Source organism: Crinia signifera, chromosome 4, assembly GCF_055691185.1.
Source record: "Crinia signifera chromosome 4, ASM5569118v1, whole genome shotgun sequence".
NCBI lineage: Eukaryota > Metazoa > Chordata > Amphibia > Anura > Myobatrachidae > Crinia > Crinia signifera.
In genome coordinates, this window is record NC_139220.1 from 304674043 (window position 1) to 304694356 (window position 20314).

Consider the following 20314-nt stretch of genomic DNA (forward strand, 5'->3'; position numbering starts at 1 on the left):
GCACTGCAGGCGCTCGGTCCCCTGATGAACCCCCACGATCCTAGAGGACAGAGGTACCCCTTGCCGGTCCACCACAATAAATATGGATTTCATCCACAGGGCATCCCCTGCCTTCAAATAAGTTGAACCTTATATCTTGGTGAACTGGGATGGTGGGGTGGCCACTCTTGGTGGGTAAAAGGGCTTCCCTGCCTGGTGTAACTGGGGGCTGTCATTGCGGGATCCCTGCTCCCTCACTGGCCTTGATGGAGGCGCCCTCCTGACTTCCTCTGGAAATTGGACAAGAGACAGTCTAGAATCCTTTTTGAGCTGCACATATTACCCACCCTCATTCAATGTTCCCTCTAATTTTACGAAGGCTGTGTGCGGCAAAAATTTTTTGCTGTGCAACTTTGGCAAAAATTTTTATTTTTGTTTATCACTTCTATATATAACTGGAAAATGACCTTGTATTTTGTCTATTGGTAAAATTCTAGTCTGCGCCTTAGCTGCCTATATTCTTTCAAAACAAAAGGAGACCACCTAGTCTCCCTACAATGGACAATGTATGGGAAAGAGTGTTTTGAAATAAGAATAAGGGCGCTTGTGTGCTGGAACAAAAAAAACAAGAAAAGAGAGACAAATACACCCCTGTGACTTCCAGTGAGTCCTGTTGTAATTCTCCGTTGTGCTTTTCTTATTGAGGAATATGAAACAACAAAAGAAAAGAGAGAGGGTCGTTCCCCTCGTGTAACCCTGTTTTTTGGGGTTTCAATCACTCTATTCTGTAGTATGAACAGTTTTATGATGTTATTTACTTCAGATCAATCGGGGGGCCTCCCCCTTACAGTCACACTCACACAATGGCCCTTATTCTGGTTGGTACGGTAATATCCGCGTGCGTTCGTGCCGCAGATGTTTTGTGTCTGCGCATGTGCAGAGGCGTCTCTGCGCATGTGCGATCGGGGTGTACGGCCAAATCCCGCATGAATTGTTTACACTCCGAACAGGGGGTGGAGAGGGGCGTGAAGGGCTATTTGGGCCCATTACCAAATGCATACTCCCCGCGTTTCATGGGCGTTCCCATGCAAACGCTGGGCGTACGTATGGTAATGCAGTTGTGACGCACGTGTAGGGGGCGGACATATGACATCGCCAGATGTCAGCTGCCCGGCCAGATCCCTGCTTTTGCATGGAAAAATGTCAGTGTGGTCTGAGGTTGCGGGAGCTGGTGGACCACTCGGTCCTGCATTCGATGGTCTGCGACCATCGAATGATGGGGGAGGTTCCCTGAGATGGAGGAGGCGTATTCCATGAAAAATACACATGCGGTTCGTTCGGCCAGCTTCTTACCGCGTACGGACGGAGTTGGCGATCCGTATGGAAGGCGGGGTTTGGCACGCAAGGTCATTGCCGCATATTCGGATCCGGCCACACCGATCAGAATAAGGCCCAATGTGCAGATCAATTCGCCTTACAAATGATACTTCCATGGTCATTAAACTGCAATCCAATGATAAAAGATGGGGTGCTCCCCCTAAACCATATACTCACAAAGTTGTAGATTTCAAGGCGCATAGAGCAGGTTCTTTCATCCGTGGTTTTATCTCTCCCAAACCAAGAATAAATTCTGGATCCTTGTGTATATAAACAAGTATCCTTTATTGTAAAATAAACATTAAAAATCACATGGGGCTATTGGGCTGTATGGAACCGGTTAGGGCTGGACGGAATGAAGTTAAAGACAATTTTTTTAAATTAGAGAATTTATCACATGTAATACCCCAAATGTAGTGTATGCTATTAAATGTTCATGTGATAAGGTCTATATCGGACGGACCTCCAGGCCACTGAAAACCCGCATCGGAGAGCATTTGAGGAACATTAGGAAGGGGGTGGAGTCACAGTCCCTGTCCTCTCATGTCAAAAAAAACACCACAAGTGCTCCACCAATGAAATCATGTGCTTCTGGGGGATAAAACTGGCGAAAACTACTGAAAGAAACAAAAATCTGCCTAAAATACTAGCCCAAGCAGAAATGAAACTCATCTATAATTGCAACACATTGGCCCCTGGGGACTGAACAAGGATTTTGAATTAAAGTGGTTCCTTTAGTTAGATGAATTTCTCATGGCCCCTCCAGATTTTAAACCCTCCTTTTAAAACCCCACTCTCTTAAAAAAAGTCATCTTTTTAATCCATTGTATTTTATAAAAATATAATTTTTATTCAGAATAATCAGTTTTAACATTTTTAAATTTCTATAATTATTTTTAGTGAAATATGTTGCCAAAATATATGCTGCTAAATATCTGTGCTGCTATACACTGCTGCTAAAGAGAAACTGATGCTGCTAAATTTAATTCCAATGCTCTAATAGGTCCTTAGAATGGAAGGAACTTCTCTTGCTTAATGAGAAAGAATACCATATATGGGACACAGGAAAACAAAGAGAAGCGGGACACGTGACTACATGTGTAACGCATAGAAAAAGCGAATCATGTGACCGGAAACAGAGAAAGAAAGCCGCTGGAACGCAAATAAACTATACCAGGAAGCCAGGCGGTAGACAGGTGTCACCGCCAGAGAGCCAATCCTGGAAGTGACGTGACACTGGTATGCCGCGACCGGAAATTGCGAGGTCTGTGGGACTATGTCGTTTACAGGAAGTGACGCGGCAACGGGAGAGCCACTGCCGTGTCACAGGAAGTTATGCAGTGGTGGGGGAGCGACTGCCGCAAACAGACAGGAACCTGCATGGGAAATAACTTGCCATGGATTCACTATGGTGAGATTTATTTTATGCATCAGTACAATTAAGACTAGATGATCCACACATGGGACTGCAATTAAGACACTATATATATATCCGGAAAGCAGAGGGAACAGGTACACCTTGAAAAAGAACCACTGAGGTTCGAAACGCATCGGTAGAGTCCCTTTGCATATACCTGTGGAGGCAAACAGCTGGTGGAGCGGAAAGGACGTGGACTGGAAGTGGACAAGGAACAGGGGCCACGGTAAAACTTGTTCCACATACCTTAACATCATTCCGTCCAGCCCTAACTGGTTCCATACAGCCCAATAGCCCTATGTGATTTTAAATGTGTATTTTACAATAAAGGATACTTGTTTATAAACACAAGGATCCAGAATTTATTCTTGGTTTGGGAGAGATAAATCCACGAGAGAAAGAACCTGCTCTATGCGGCTTGAAATCTACTACTTTGTGAGTATATGGTTTAGGGGGAGAACCCCATCTTTTATCATTGGATTGCAGTTTGATGACCCTGGGAGTATCATTTGTAAGGCGTATTGATCTGCACATTGTGTGAGTGTGACTGTAAGGGGGAGGTACCCCGATTGATCTGAAGTGAATAACATCATAAAACTGTTCATACTACAGAATAGAGTGATTGAAACCCCCCCAAAAAACAGGGTTACACAAGGGGAACGACCCTCTCTCCTTTCTTTTGTCGTTTCATATTCCTCAATAAGAAAAGCACAATGGAGAATTACAACAGGACTCACTGGAAGTCACAGGGGAGTACTTGTCTCTCTTTTCTTGTTTTTTTGTTCCAGCACACAAGCGCCCTTATTCTTATTTCAAAACACTCTTTCCCATAAACTGGAAAATGATGTTCAGCATTTGTGTTAACTTTTCTTCAAAATGATATTAAACATTCAAAACACAGCACATGATGTAGTTAAAGCATGAAACATACATTGATTTAGTCCACAACTGCAAAAATGGGACCACTGCTGCTTTATGTGCTCTGTTGTAATGTCTGTCCACATGCTCAGTGAGTTGTGTGCGCGCACACACATGCACAGTTTAGAGGGAACACTGCCCTCATTGCTAAGGCAGCACTGCTGAATACAGGATGACCTTGCAGTTATACAGAAGACCCATACGATTGAGGCACAGGAAACCGCACCCACTCTGGCGCATGTGGCAAGCGATGGGGTGTGAGTCTCCCATTGGAAGCAAGTGGAAACATACCAAGTGAATAAATCCTATAAAGCAGAAGTACCAGCTGAGATACTAATAAGCAGTGGAAGTCGTGAGAACCCTAAAGACTGTAAAAAGAGTTTTTTTACCCTCTGTATCATAGAATCGTAAAAAGGTGCCTTGAAAGCCCATTTGAGCAAATTGCATGAAGCAGGAGGTGTGGACAAATAAGTTGGGGGACACATGTAGCCCCCCACAAAGGGGGCAAAGAATAATAAAAGCTCTGTGTGTAACCAGGTGATACTTGATCCAGTAAGTCATTGGGTGAGAGCCATACGATGGGGAAAACAGGACAGGCTGCAGCTGCTGCCAAGCTGGAAAGGTTTGCGAGAAGCAATAATCCCCAGACTAGGAATAAAGAAAAAGAAACACGATATTCACTGTCCCCAAATACCTCAGTATTATCAAAGTCTGCATTGGCAGATCCTCTAACAGAAACAATGACGCAAAAACTACTGGACGCAATTAAAGGTAGTGAAGCCCAAATAGGTCTGTTGCTACAAGATGTACAAAAAGTTCAAGAGAGGGTAGAAGCGACTGAGCAAAGAATATCAAATATGGAAGAGAGGCAGTCCCCGATTGAGGCACAAGTAAAATAACTAAAAAGTGCAGTGGTAGGGCTGCAGAACCAGTTGTCAGAAATGGAAGGGCTGGAATGCGGCAATAATATTAGAATTGTGGGGGTCCCAGAAAAAAAGAGGGAGCTGCCCCTGAACAGTGGCTAGAAAACTGGATAATCACCAAATTTGGCAGGGAGACAATGTCTCCAATGTTTTGTGTAGAGAGAGCACACCAGGTGCCCATCAGACCACTACCACCAGAGGCCCCTGCAAGGACAATTATTGCAAAGATCCTGAACTATATAGACAGGGACTGTATATTACTGATGGCCAGAGGTAAGAGCCAGCTGGAGAAAAATGGCTCAAACATCATGTTGTTTCCCGATTATGCAAGAGAGGTGCAGAGAGAAAGGTTGAAATTTGTAAATGTCAAGAAAAGACTGAGGGAGTACGATATACAGTACTCAATGATATATCCTGCAAAGATGAGAATAATTGTAGAGGGAGAAACCAAGTTCTTTACAGCTCCAGAAGAAATAGCCAAATCGCTGGATGGCAGTAGAAAGTAGCGGAGGGGGGGGGCCCCCTCTGGGCATGGAAACAGATAATATATATATGAATGTGATACCCAATTGATCTACAGTTCATTATTCAGCACTCCATGTTTCTTTCTTTTCATCTTTAACACATAGTAGATTCCCATAGAACAAAAACACACAGGCCACTGTACCCCAACCTAGAATTGGTGAGTTCAGTGATCTCTTATATGTAGATAGGTAGATGGATAGATAGACATAAAATGTATGTATGTATGTATGTTATTATTAGCAGGGAATCATTGTAGAATTCCTGCTGATAAGTAGAACATTTTTCTGCGGACTCTCTGCCTGGACAATAGGTGACTCCTAAATTAAAGCTCCTATTGGTGACATAACAGGAGGCTGGAGGCTGCTGTGATCGAATTAGAATACAAGGTCAGGTGTTACCCTGCCAGGGTGTAATTAGCATTTACCATTGTGTTGCACAATGTATTGAGGAAAGTATTTGTGTAATCCGGCTGGACAACAAGACGTTTTTTATCTCTTTGTCTTTTCTCACATTGAGTAGCTAGGAGTGGGTGTTACTCGGAAGAAAATGATATGAAAATAGGAATTAGTGATACAGTTTCAATTCATGTAAAAAATTTTTTCAAGTGGTTGGGTTCTTATACAGAATTAATCTAAGGGTTGCTTTAACTGCCTACCTCGCTCACCTCTATGAGAGAGATGAGGAAACACATAAAGGTTTCTTTTATGTTATTAAAGTGGAGTGCATGCCTTGATAAAGGACCGGTAGGACCGAAATGTGTTGGTGGTACTAGGAAGTGTGAGCAGCCTTCCTCCTTGTCACACTGGTTGTATGTATAAGGACTTTTAAATGTATATTGTGTCAGTTTTGTACATTTTGTATATTTTTAATTTTTTTTTTATATATATATTTTTAATAATATTCTGGTCTTGATCTGTTCCTGAGACTTTGCATCTGTTGGAAATTTATATTTAGATGCGAATACCCAATTGGGGGGTGTCTCCATCTCAGATTGCTATGCATGAATTCTGAAATATATGAATGTTTTACTACCTTAAATATGGGACCCAGAGCCACAACAAAGGGGATAATATTAAGCCAACCTTGATTACTATGTGAATTGGGATCACCCAAAATGGCAGACGCTCCAATCAAAGCCCGCTTAGAATTTAGCAGAATATATGCATGTCTTTGCCCGGAAGTTGCGGTCCACATATCGGTAGTAGTGCGGCACATAGGGTGAAAGTGATGAGTGTGAACATCTGGTGAAAGTGATGGTGATGTGCAGCATTATGATCAGCTGTGGGACCAGGGATACTAGAAAGAATAACATGGAGACCCAGAAATTGGTGCAATGCGAGATCTGTGATTTTGAACATGCATTGCACTCTCAGTGTGAATCAAAGGGAAGTCACATAAAATGACTATGTTTGACCAATATCGGCCATCCCACAGTGATTACTGCACATGATTTTGATGATATTTCCGGCTAGATAATGTCTATTACAGTACCTTAGATTAGTATTAGGCATTTATGTTCGGGGTGATATGTGCCTTTTGTGGGTCATCTTCCTCTGCTGCAGACTGTTAACCAGGCTGGCACATATCTCGTCATCCTGATGATGAGATTAAATCTCGAAAGATCTTGAAGAATACAAATTGTTACATTCGTAAAATAAAATGTCCTAATATGTAATCATATAGAAGGGATTCAATTGTATTTTGCACAGCCAATCTCATATCTAAAGTGACAGGAGATTGGGAGTCCTAAATTAATGTTCTTTTATTATGCTGATTGCAGCCAAACAGAATGAATGCAGCAATGTAACACAGATAACCCATCTGAAGTTATGGGCATGATGTGAAAAGTGACATTTGGGAACCCATACAGGTCACTTTCACATATTGCTGCTCACTGCCTCAGGAGGCTGAGAGTGGAAGGTGCCATCAGATGTTTGTGCCATAAGGCACAAATTGAATTACTCTCTCAGGTGACCAGCTCTGAAAGCTGCCACCACAGACATTTGTATCATCCCCATTGCAGGGATACAAGGGAACATGAGGAACACGTGATACATTCAGGTCCTCAGAGCATGTAAATGACTTCTGTCCAGTGTGACTCCTCTGATGTGTAACTAGATCACGCTTACTTGTAAAACACTTGCTGCATTCAGAGCAACTAAATGGTTTCTCTCCTGTGTGACTCCTCTGATGTCTAACAAGGTCGGCCTTCTGGATATAAAACTTGGCGCATTCAAAACATTTAAATGGTTTCTCTCCTGTGTGACTCCTCTGATGTGTAACTAGATGATGCTTACGGGTAAAACACTTGCTGCATTCTGAGCAACGAAATGGTTTCTCTCCAGTATGACTCCTCTGATGTGTAAATAGATGATGCTTTTGGGTAAAACACTTGCTGCATTCTGAGCAACTAAATGGTTTCTCCCCTGTGTGACTCCTCTAATGTCTAACAAGTTGGGCTTTCTGGATAAAACACTTGGCACATTCAAAACATTTAAATGGTCTCTCTCCTGTGTGACTCCTCTGATGTGTAACTAGATTTTGCTTACAGGTAAAACACTTGCTGCATTCTGAGCAACTAAATGGTTTCTCTTCTGTGTGAATCCTCTGATGTATAACAAGATGTGGCTTCTGGATAAAACACTTGCTACATTCAGAGCACTTAAATGTTTTTTCTCCTGTGTGACTCCTCTGATGTCTAACAAGATGTGACTTTACTGTAAAACACTTGCTACATTCAGAACATGTAAACGGTCTCTCTCCTGTGTGACTCCTCTGATGTCTGAGAAGATCTGAATTATATGTAAAGCGTTTGTCACACTCAGAGCACAGATATGGCCTCTTTCCTGTGTGATTACTCTGATGGATGAGAAGCTGTGATTTATATGTAAAGCGTTTGTCACACTCAGAGCACAGATGTGGTCTCTCTCCTGTCAGACTCATCATGTATTATTGAGATACAAATTAGCTGTAGAAGGTTTCTCCTATGCAGAAAATGAGAATAGCTCAGTGAGTCCCCCAGATTTGCAGGAATAAATGGTGCCTGTAGGTAGATTGATCTGACTGTTGTGTTGCTTTCCATGGTGTCTTCCAAATGAAAATCCTGTTACTTATTTGTCCTGCAAGAAAAAAAAAATATTTTAAAAGCTGTTCTGTGGTAATTCTACTATTACTGTAATAATGCTACTTTATATATAGAACATGATGTATTTGTATATACCATATTAAATATGTCCAAGTCATTTACAATTTATATATATTTTTGGGAATAATCTGTTTATTGAAAAATTTTCCATATATTGTGATCAAATAAACGTACATATATTTTGGAAGGGGAAAGGGAGAGAACAACAAATAAAATAGGGAGAGATGGGTAAAGGAATACAGCAACTAAAAATCCAGTGTCCCTCTCAGTAAAATACATCAGATAATATGCAAACAATTAATTGTATTGTGAATAAGGGAGAGTTGCCTCAAATGTCACATTTTATTATTTACAAGCTTATGCTGTATTGTTATAAGCCAACTGAAAGAGGGGGAGGAGCATTGTGATGCGCTAGCCATGGCGACCATGTATCTATAAAGCAGGGGTGGGGAACTGTGTATAAGGACTACTACACTATGTATATGTTTTCTTTGTTTGTTTATATATGAAGAATATAATATAAAACAAGGGTAGGATGATATCTCTTCTATCTATGATTACAAGACCTGCCTCTAAAAAGTTGGTTTAAGGTAATTTTGCCAAATTGTATTAATTTGTTACTTATTTATTTATTAACAGTTTCTTATATAGCGCATACAAATTCCGCAGCACTTTAACTTGAGAGCAATTAGGAATCAAGCTTATGGATCAGGCCGGTCTCAATGCTGAGAGTATTATATATTATTCAAAAAAGAATTCCTTCATTACTACAATAATGAGAGAGAAGACTTTACTGCTGCTACATTACTGGCTTACACAAAGGGTGAAATTTAATAGGATGAGATATTCAGTAAGTGAGAGATTTGGTAAGAAATCTTCAGGTTTTTTAAAGCGGCAATCATTAACACAGTAAAAAAACCCTGGAGATTTCTTACCAAACTTCTCACTTTCTGAATCTCTCATGATATTAAACTTCCCCCAATGTCACTGACAAACTATACATTCCCATTAATATGTTTAGACATTTATTATGAACTGACAGTAATTGTCATAATTCTTCAAGTATATCTTACTATTCAGTGTTCCATACCATAATGTAGAATCGTGTAATATACTGTAAAATCTAGATATTTGTAGAAGTTTTTTGCAGTGTATTATTTATCAATAGATATTACATATATAAGTACTTGTGTACTAGCACGGCACCCAGGATATTTGGTCGTACAAAATATAATCGCATTGCATGGCATACACCCGATGCACTGCAATGCAATGTGATTTAAAATTGTATAAGCCCCCTATACGATGTTTAATTGTATAAGCACCCTAATGGAGGCTTACAATGTTAAATGCACTCCCAAGCCACCCCCACTATGAACGTGAACCCGAAGCGTGGCGAGCGCAGTGAGCCCCCCGAGGGTACGCGTATTACTTTACATGTATTCCGTGTCCGCTCGCCATGCTTCGGGCTCGGTGGCTCGCTGCGATCGCCAAACTATATTGAATTAACTCCACGCCGATGTGGATAGTGGGGGTATGAAAAGGTCATAGGACACATACCGCTGCGCTCGCCACGCTTCGGGTTCATGTTCATAGTGGGGGTGGCGTGGGGGTGCATTTAACATTGTAAGCCTCCATTAGGGTGCTTATACAATTTAAAATCACATTGTATGTCATTGTATGCCATATACAATGGTATACAATTTTTAATTGTATACCATCGGGTGCCAATCGCATTGCATCACATCGCATACCATCGCATGCCTTATGGTCTGCAATGGGCGCCGTGCTAGTACACAAGTACCCAAATATAGACAAATAATTGATAACGGTACTTGTGTATTTTGGCGGCGCCCGTCGTGGGCATCGTGTGCCTTAACTTTAAGGCACAGGATGCGACGCGATGGACCCGATTTCTCCATAGGCTTCAATGTTAAAATATTTTTAACATTGAACCCGATGGAGAAATCGGGTCCATCGCGTCGTGTCCTGTACCTTAAAGTTAAGGCACACGACGCGACCGACGCGACCGACACGATTTCTCCATAGGCTTCAATGTTAAAATATTTTTAACATTGAAATACTGTCGGTCGCGTTGGACTTGTGCCATTATAATGGCACAAGATCAAATGTAGTTGTTAAAATCCATCTAACATAGAAAACAATGGGAAATGGGCCAATATGGCCCATTTCTCATTGTATATGGCCCCGTCATGTCCAAATATAAATGCCCCCCATTGTCAGCGGCACCCCAGTATTGACGCCAACCCGAAGCGTGGCGAGCATAGCGAGCCCGCGAGGGGCGGCGGTACGCGTCCTACGACCTTTTCATACCCCTACTATCCACGTCGGCGTGGAGTTGAGAATAGAATAGTGTGGCGAGCGCAGCGAGCCACCGAGCCCGAAGCGTGGCGAGCGGACGCGGATACCTTCACAGGTATCCGCGTCCCCACGCGGGCTTCACAGGTGTCCGTGGCCACGCGGACACCTGTGAAGTCCGCGAAGGGACGCGTTTACCTGTGAAGGTATCCGCGTCCCCTCGCGGGGCTCGCTGCGCTCGCCACGCTTCGGGCTCGGTGGCTCGCTGCGCTCGCCACACTATTCTATTCTCAACTCCACGCCGACGTGGATAGTAGGGGTATGAAAAGGTCGGAGGACGCGCACCGCCGCCCCTCGCGGGCTCGCTGCGCTCGCCACGCTTCGGGTTGACGTCAATACTGGGGTGCCGCTCACAATGGGGGGGCAGTTATATTTGGACATGACGGGGACATATACAATGAAAAATGGGCCATATTGGCCCATTTCCCATTTTATTCCATGTAAAATGGACTTTATCAAGTCCATCTTATCTTGTGCCATTATAATGGCACAAGACCGACGCGACCGACACGATTTCAATGTTAAAATATTTTAACATTGAAGCCTATGGAAAAATCGGGTCCATCGCGTCGGTCGCGTCGTGTGCCATGTTAATGCACACGACGCGACGCGATGGACGCGATGGACCCGATTTTTCACACACGATGGACGCGATCCTCATCGTGGGCGCCGCCAAAATACACAAGTACCTTGATAACAAGACAATATTTGTACAATAATATCTACAAAGTTTTGTTCATGTATCAATATATTCTTATGTATAATATAATTACCTTACTCTGGAGATGCTTCCTCTGTCTCTTTCTTACTCCTCCATCCTCCCAGCTCTCCAACCAGTAACTGATACAGCAGCTCCTCCATCAGCTCTAAGTGGTCTGATACAGCCTATTTATAGTCACTCCTCCCCATCTCTCCCCAGTAGTTCCCAGGATGCCCAGAAGGAATTCTTACACTGAGAGGTCACATGTAAATTAGGGTCACATAACATTAGTATATAGTCATTCACCACAGCAGCTTCTCCTGCCCAGCTCCATGTCTTGTAAATGAGGTATAAATATTCCTAAAGTCACTTATTACAATGGAAATTCTAATTACACCCTGGCAGGGTAACACCTTGTATTCTAATTAGATCACAGCAGCCTCTGGCATCCTGTTATATCACCAATGGAAGCTTTTGTTTAGGAGTCACCTATTGTCCAGGCAGAAAGTCAGCACTAAAATGTTCTACATAACAAACATGCATACATATATTTTATGTCTATCTATCTATCTATCTATCTATCTATCTATCTATCTATTTACAAGATATAACTGAACTCACCAAGTCTAGGTTTGGGTGCAGTGGCCGGTGACCACAACTAACTTTTGTACACTGAAAGGAAAAGCAATATTCTAATAACATGTAATGTTACTTTATACTAATATTCTCCACTAGCTGACCCTCCCGGCGTTGCCCGGGAAAACCTTGGGGTTTTTTTATTTCCAAAATTGCTGAAAAATGTAATCTTACAGTATGCTGTGCCAAAGACCTAAGATTGTAATTTGTTGTAGATTTCTCCATAATGTTAGAATGTGTTTGCATTGATACTCAATGACGGCAATGAAATCAGGTGTGGTGGTGTTGTTTGAAACACAACAATCCTGAGTCGATAACTTGTATGTGTTGATGAATTCTACATCCACTCCTGAGATTTAGCACCTACTGTATGACATATCCTCCAACATCTGAGGGTCAGAAATCGGTACAAAATCAGAAAGGGATGTGGCCACACCTCCATTTCTATACTTTCAATGGTACAGTTTCTACGATGTGTAAATACAGGTGCTGAGTGCGTGGAGACCGGGGTGGGCGTTACTTACCGCGCCATAATTAATAAAAAATTCAACGCTCCCTGCCACTCCCGCTCCCCTTACCAATCCAGACTGCAGCAGTCTCTGAGGTCTGGAGATCTGTAAAGCACATGCACCGGTCATCTCTACCAGTGGGGCAGCCCCTGAGTGTGGGAGCATGTCCGCAGGCCTGGCCACATGACGTCATAACGCGACGCAGGCTACCCGCACAACACTGTAATGCACCACTGGGAATGGGTGCAATGGGCCAAATTCTTCCCTACACCCGCCGGGCCAATCCACCGATCCAGCCATCGCAATCATCAATGGGTGCATTGATAAGGTTTGGAGTGTAAGAAGTTGAAGAATAAGACTGAGATAAAGATTTTCCATGTTAAAGTGTACAATTTACTCAATAAATCATGAAAAGATATAAGTGTACATAGAAGTACAATCAAGAAATGAAAGTAGGATTAAAAAATAAGTTCTGATTCAAACTCATAATTGTTTGGATGGGGGTGGGTTGTGAAACATATCTATAGGTGGAGGGGGATATGGATATTGTGGGCATAATTGGTGTTTGGTACACCTACATGGGATTTTCACTACAGTGTCATGGTCACAGTGTCACCATAAGGGGATTCCCAATTCGGGTCCAGGTGGTCTTTTAGGAACCCTTTACAATCCCGTAGGTCTCTTCTCCTTGAGCCTACGGTCTCCCTTAATAATAGTCAATCACTGAGGGAGACCATAGGCTTTAGGAGAAGAGACCAACGGGATTGTAAAGGGGTCCCTAAAAGACCACCTGAACCCCAATTGGATTTCCCCTTACGGTGACACTGTAGTGAAAATTTCTCATCAACTGGGGACCCCCTGTAGGTGTACCAAACACCAATTATGCCCACAATATCCATACCCCCCTCCACTTATAGATTTGTTTGGCAACCCACCCCATCCAAACAATTATCAGTTTGAATTAGAATTTATTTTTTAAACCTACTTTTATTTCTTGGTTGTACTTCTATGTACATATATTTTTTTCACGATTTATTGAGTAAATTGTACACTTTAACGTGGCAAACCTTCATCTCAGTATTATTCTTCAAATTCTTACACTCATAACATTCAAACGAATACATGCAGCGCTCATGCCCATCGACCAAACATTATCTATGAACCAAAAGAGTCTGGGACACCCTCAAGGCAGAGCAGTGCCTAACATACAACTGACAGGGTGAGTGCAGTGTACCCACTTTGTATTGATCAAGGGGTGCATTGGCCAGGACAAAGATTTCTCAGTGCAACTGGCTGGGGAGCGCAGTGACAGGCTGGAGGACTGGAGAGACGGATATGCGGAAAAATAGAAAAAACGGTACATTAGGTACAGGTTTTATTTGCTGGTACAGACTGTTAAATAAACGTCAATTTTTTATTTGTTCTGTGTGTTGTACTGTTTTTGTGTGTGTGATGTAGTGTATGTGGTTGTGTGTTGCATGTATCTGTCCAATGCGTAAGTGTGTGAGGTGTGCTATGTATATACAGTATGTGTATGTTGTGTCTTTGTGTATATGTGCAATGTTTAAGTGTGTGTTTTGTGTATGTTGTACTGTTTTTTGGGTGTGTATGGTGAATGTGGGTGTGTGTTGTTAGAGGTATGTTATGTGTGTGTGTGTGTGTGCTGTGTGTGTCTGCCCTATGTGTAAGTGCGTAAGGTGTGCTACGTATAAATGTGTGTGTGTAGTGTGCCGTGTGTATCTGTGCAATGTTTAAGTGTGTGTGATCTGTGTATTGTACTGTTTTTGGCTGTTTGTTGTAGTGAATGTGGGTGTGTGTTGTGTTGTTAGAGGTATGTTATGTGTGTGTGTGCTGTGTTTATCTGCCCTATGTGTAAGTGCGTAAGGTGTGCTACGTATAAATGTGTGTGTGTGAAGTGTGCCGTGTGTATCTGTGCAATGTTTAAGTGTGTGTGATCTGTGTATTGTACTGTTTTTGGCTGTGTGTTGTAGTGAATGTGGGTGTGTGTTGTACTGTGAGTGGTGTGTTATGTGTGTGTGTGTTGTGTGTATCTGCCGAATGTGTAAGTTTGTGAGGTGCGCTACGTATACATGTGTGTGTAGTGTAGTGTGCTGTGCCTATCCTGGCAATGTTTGTGTGTGTTTCTGTATCTGCACAATGTTTAAGTGTGTGTGTGTTTGTTGTACTGTTTTTGGGTGTGTGTTGTAGTGTATATGGGTTTGTGATGTACTGCATGTGGTGTGTTATGTGTGTGTTTTGTTGTGTGTATCTGTCCAATGTGTAAGTGTGTGAAGCTCGCTACGTATATATGTGTGTGTTGTGTACTATGTGTGCGTATGTGGTGTACTGTGTGTGTGTGCACGTGTACAATGTGTACATTTGTGTGTGATGTGTGGTCTATGTATATCCTCATTTATTCCTAATTTTTTAAAGTCTCCACCATAGTGTTAGAATGTGTCATTCATACTCAATGACAGCAATGAAATCAGGTGTGGAGTTGTTCCTTCGCAACGGTTTCCCAGATCGTCGATCCTTTTCCCAGATCATCAATTAAGGCAAATTAAAACTTGGTGTTTTTTAAATTTCTAAGTGAAATTTCCCAAAAACGGCTTCGAGGTGCACACCACCGGGTACAGAGGTATCTTGTTGCAGAATTTGGTGGCTCTGAGTGCCACGGTGTGTCCGCAATGCAACGGACACGCACACACACACACACACACGCACACACGCACACACGCACGCACACAGACTCTTCAACTAATTATATAGATAAAGATAGAGTGGCAGCTTTAGGCCACTTCTTAAACTCTGATGCTGGACCAGTAGATATATATGGCAGACTTATTATGGATTACTTAAAATGTATTATTTTAAATAATTATTTTCTGTCTGATGCATACTTTTTTTATTACAAGCACATGGGACTGCCATGGGCATAACAGTTTGCACATAGATTTGAAAATTTGCTTATGGGACTTTTCGAGAACCAGTACATTTAAGGGAGTAATTTACTATGCTAACTATGACCAATAAAAGGACGAATAAGGTAATGAACTGCTTAACTAGACAAGCTGTCGTTATTAACATTTGTTTGCAAATATCCCAAAAGCAAAAGAAAAAAGGGTTCGTATCTTGGGGCATTTACTGGATTAATCTATATTTGTAAGACCCGTCTTGTATGGAATCATTACAAAATTATACTTTTCTTTATAAAATGTAACTTTTATTAGTACATATGCTAAAATTGCTAAAAGCCAGCAAAATATAGGGTAGAATGTGAAAAGTGATGAAAATAATTGATTTTTTTTTTAGATTGAAATTTTACGCACTGTGTTTTTGTTCTATGAGAATCTAGTCTGTTTTAAAGATTCTTATACTTAATGGGACTCCAAAACAATTACCTGTGGGTTCTTTAATGGTGCTGATTATATAGTAATGGGCCCCATACATCAGCAATCACAATTAATTGCTTCTCAGATCCAGTGATTTCCCCCCCTCCCAAGAAAAATGGTTTCTTTAATCTATGTGACTTGCCCACACATTACAGATTTGTTTCAGTGATCGGCAGATTTTTCCTGTTAAAATTCCCACACATACAAAAATGAAACTTCAATAAAACTTCATGTTGTTAAACATGTATAAAAATCTGATTCAGCAATCGATTGGCGATCCCTATTAATTTTTGATTGGGATTGCCAAAAGGGGGAGCCCACACATTAAAGATTAATTGTGACAATCATCTCCAGAACGGAGGATTGTCACAATTAATTGCTGATGTATGGGGCCCATAAGTCAATATACCATTATATCAAGGAAGGTAAGTAGCCTTTGGGCAATCCCATGCAGTTTCAATCTACTACATATTAATCATTCCATAAGAAATCTCTTCATGGTCAAGTACAGGGAAGATTAATATTTCTGTCAGTTGTAGTCATATACTTATAATCCTTACTCTGCCAACAGTTCCATGTATGTTTCATTCATTCTCATTCACCAATATATGACACATGCCACACTCCCATTGTTGTAAATGAGGATACAGCTAATAGTGCAAGCAGCCTAGGCTGACATGCACCAACAGGAGGCGCAGCTGTGTTCAGAGAATAAACAGATTGCAATTTAATCTTCCAAAGTATGAAAATTTTATTTTAAAAAGACAGTTGTATACATGAAATTAATAAAAAGGACTCATAATGAGAGAAGTGCACTTCATGAATAAAACAAGACAGACTTGACAGACAACATTTAACACAAACAATGCTTGATATATATATAGATGGGCTCAGATCTCAAACTTTTTTTTTTTTTTTTTGTAATTTGTTTTTATTGACACAATTCAAATAACAATACAACGTTCAATAAATGTTTGGCAAGCGGGGTGGCTTTCCAATAATAAGCAATACTATATAAGTGCATATTCAGATGAATAAACCCTGCTTACTTCGAACCAACTGGTTTGTGTCCTTGTTTTTTACATTGGGATGTAGAAGAGGGGAGTAGGAGGAGGGGGGGGGGGCAAGGGAAAAAAAAAAAAAAGGGGGAGGGTGTGACAGGTTGGGGATGGTGGGGGGGTGGATGGGAAATCCACATATACTTCATTTAGAGCTTCTCTTGGCCTTCAACCGTTATTTTCTGCTGTGGGTGGTGCTAGATTGGAGATCTTGTATTTATAGTGGGTGGACTCCTTAAATTCAAGCCAGGGGAGCCAAGTTTCAGAGAATTCCATGGCTCTGCTCCTGGTCGAAAGTAGTATGTCCTCCATAGACATGTAGTGATCCAGCCTGGAAAACCACGACTGTATCGTCGGGGGAAGAGGGGATTTCCACAGTTTGGGGATAGTTGCTCGTGCTGCGTTTCCTAAATGCTTAATCAAGGACTTCTTGTATTTGGACAATGGGATGTCGGAGTGATTAAGTAACCAGAACGCTGGGTCAGTGGGAATTTCGGAGGAGAGGATTAATTTAGAGATTGAAATCACTTCCTCCCAGAAAGGGCGAATGACAGGACAGTCCCACCAGATGTGTGTTAGAGTCCCCACAGAGGAGGAGCACCTCCAACACCTATCTGATACAGTAGGGAACATAGCGTGTAAGAGGTGTGGGCTTCTATACCATCGCATCAGGATTTTATGTTGTGTTTCCCGGATTTGGATACAGGACGAGCTACATTTGGCTTTCAGATGAATGTTCTCCCACTCTTTATCTGTCAGTGTCGTCTGTAGCTCCCTCTCCCAAGCCAGTCTAAACGATGTGGGGGTATTCTTAGTGCCGGACTGGAGGAACCTGTACAGAGTAGCGACAACATGCGAGGTATCATTCTCAGAGATACATAGGTTCTCGAACTGTGTTAAGCTTCTAGAAGCTAAGGACAGGACAGGTTTTGAACTCACAAAGTGGCGTACCTGCAGGTATCTCCAGAAATCCGACACCGGAACACCCCACTTGTCTGTAATCTCCGAGAATTGTTTTACTGTGGAGTGAGGTGTAACCAGTTGCCCTATTCTGAACAGACCTTCATTAGCCCACCTAGAAAAGTGTGGTAGTTGTAGGCCTGGTTGGAAACTTGGGTTAGTTAGAAAGGGGGTCAAGGGACCTACTTCGGAGGCTACATGTGTGAGTCTTCTCAAACGCTTCCAAGCCCTGAGAGTAGGGGAGATAGTTGGATGTTGTGGTGGTGGCTTAGGGAGGTTGGGGAGCCATGGGAATAACTCAGGATATTGCTGGAGACACACCCCCTCCAGTTCTACCCACTGCTTGGAGCGCCTGTTTCTCGTCCAGTCCAGTACTCTTCCCAGGACAATCGCCTGGTGGTATAATTTAAGGTCTGGAAATTGGAAGCCTCCCTGGTGGGGGGGTCTCACTAAAGTGGAATATTTAATTCTCGGGGGCTTTCTTGACCAGACGAATTGCTGTATCAACATCTTTACTGAGCGAAACCATGATTCCGGAATCGCGATGGGGAGGGCCTGGAGTGTGTATAGCAGTTTGGGTAGTGTATTCATTTTAACCACGCTCATTCTGCCGAGCCAGGAGAGTTGTCTATTTTGCCAGCTGTTATAATTTAAGCGCCTGGCTTTGAGCAGGGGAGGGTAGTTTAATTCAAACAGTTTGGATGGGGTTTTTGTCAGCTTAATTCCTAGATATGTTATATGTGAGTCACTCCAGGAAAAGGGGAAGGAGCTCTTAAGGCCAGATATGATGTGTGGGGGTGTCGAGACATTGAGGGCGCAGGATTTGGACATGTTGATCTTAAAATTGGAAAGGGTTCCAAAGGTTTCAAGTTCTTTAGTTAGGTGCGGGAGGGAGGTAGTTGGGCTGGTCACTACCGCAAGGAGGTCGTCTGCGAAGAGGGCCAGTTTGTAATTCTCATCGCCTATATTAATGCCTAAGATGTCGGGATTGGCACGGATTGCTCTAGCAAGAGCCTCTATACAAAGTACAAAGAGCAGGGGGGATAGTGGGCACCCCTGCCTTGTACCATTTCTAATCTGAAAAGGCTCGGAGAGGGATCCATTTACTTTAACTCTAGCTGAGGGCTTGCTGTATAACGCCATAATTCTCTGCAGGGCAGTTGGGCCTAAGCCGATATGTTCTAGTACTGTCTTCATAAATCCCCAGTCCACTCTGTCAAACGCCTTTTCGGCGTCCGTCGACAGGAGGATCGTAGGGATCTGCTTGGATGTCGCTAGGTGTAGAAGGCTTAGAATTTTGGTAGTATTGTCTTTTGCTTCCCGCCCTGGAACGAACCCCACTTGGTCGTTGTGTATCAAGGAGGGAAGCAGCTTGTTGATCCTATTGGCCATGAGCTTGGCAAATAGCTTGAGGTCAACGTTCAGTAACGATATAGGTCTATAGCTTGGGCAGGCTGATGGGTCTTTACCCGGTTTAGGTAGGACTGTGATATGGGCCTCTAGGGTTTGAGGGTTAAATGGGGTGGTGTCTGAGACAGAGTTAAAGGCGTCAAGAAGAATGGGGGATAGGCTATCTTTGAAAGTTTTATAATAGGTAATGGTGAAGCCATCTGGGCCGGGGCTTTTACCTGCGGGGCTAGAAGCAATAGCCTGGTCAAGTTCTAGCTGGGAGAAGGGTAGGTCTAGGTGTTCTAAGTCTTCTCTGGGGAGTGTAGGGAACATAACCTTGGCCAGGTACGACTTTACACAGTTAGAAAAGAGACATAAGTCAGTCGCACAGGGCAGTAACATAATTGGTATGTTTTCAATAGGACCCTCCTAGAAACAAATGTAATTTTGCAATTATTTCATGTAGATGATGAGGGTGTGCCACCACAGGCATGGAATTTAACAAGAGAAGAAGGACAGAAAGAATGCCTTTTATTGGTGCACCTAAGAATAATTGAACTCATAATACATAACTTTTAATGAATTTATATATAAAATATCTGCGAAATAAAACCAGGACATACAACAATCATACAAGTAAAAAGGGGAGGACGTTCCCCTGACTCAGTGTGACCCCCTAGATCACCACAACCCCTATCTGTAAGTATTTTTGATGTTTGGTACTGTTAGGCAACAATGAAGGAGTGGGTATTCTCCTGAATGTAGCGGATTGGCGGTAAGATCTTTTATCATCAATAATATCTCGCGTGTTGGGAGATGGTAAGTAAATGAGGGTGAGGCACGCACCTATTGAGGATAATCCTCTAATAATGCTGCCCTCAGCCCAGGTATCAGCTGCCGCTCAAAGACGCTTGTGGGCTGATGAACCCAAATTTGTGTATGCAAGTACGCACTTGCCTCGTTCAATCAGGCAACAATAAAGGAGTGGGTATTCTCCTGCATGTAGC

At 42.4% G+C, this 20314-nt stretch overlaps 1 protein-coding gene, 1 long non-coding RNA gene and 1 pseudogene across 2 annotated transcripts in view; all 3 read right to left on the reverse strand.

Moving 5' to 3' along the window:
• Positions 1-6763, reverse strand: part of LOC146075774 (uncharacterized) — an 86118-nt gene extending 79355 nt beyond the window's left edge. Inside the window, exon 1 of the long non-coding RNA XR_014473626.1 lies at positions 6631-6763. This is a non-coding gene — a long non-coding RNA (uncharacterized LOC146075774). The remainder of the gene's footprint in view (positions 1-6630) is intronic.
• LOC146075771 (uncharacterized) overlaps positions 1-20314 on the reverse strand; it is a 190645-nt gene that overhangs the window by 74272 nt on the left and 96059 nt on the right. The gene's annotated exons all lie outside the window — the stretch shown is intronic.
• LOC146073284 (uncharacterized) lies at positions 7066-8221 on the reverse strand (annotated as a pseudogene).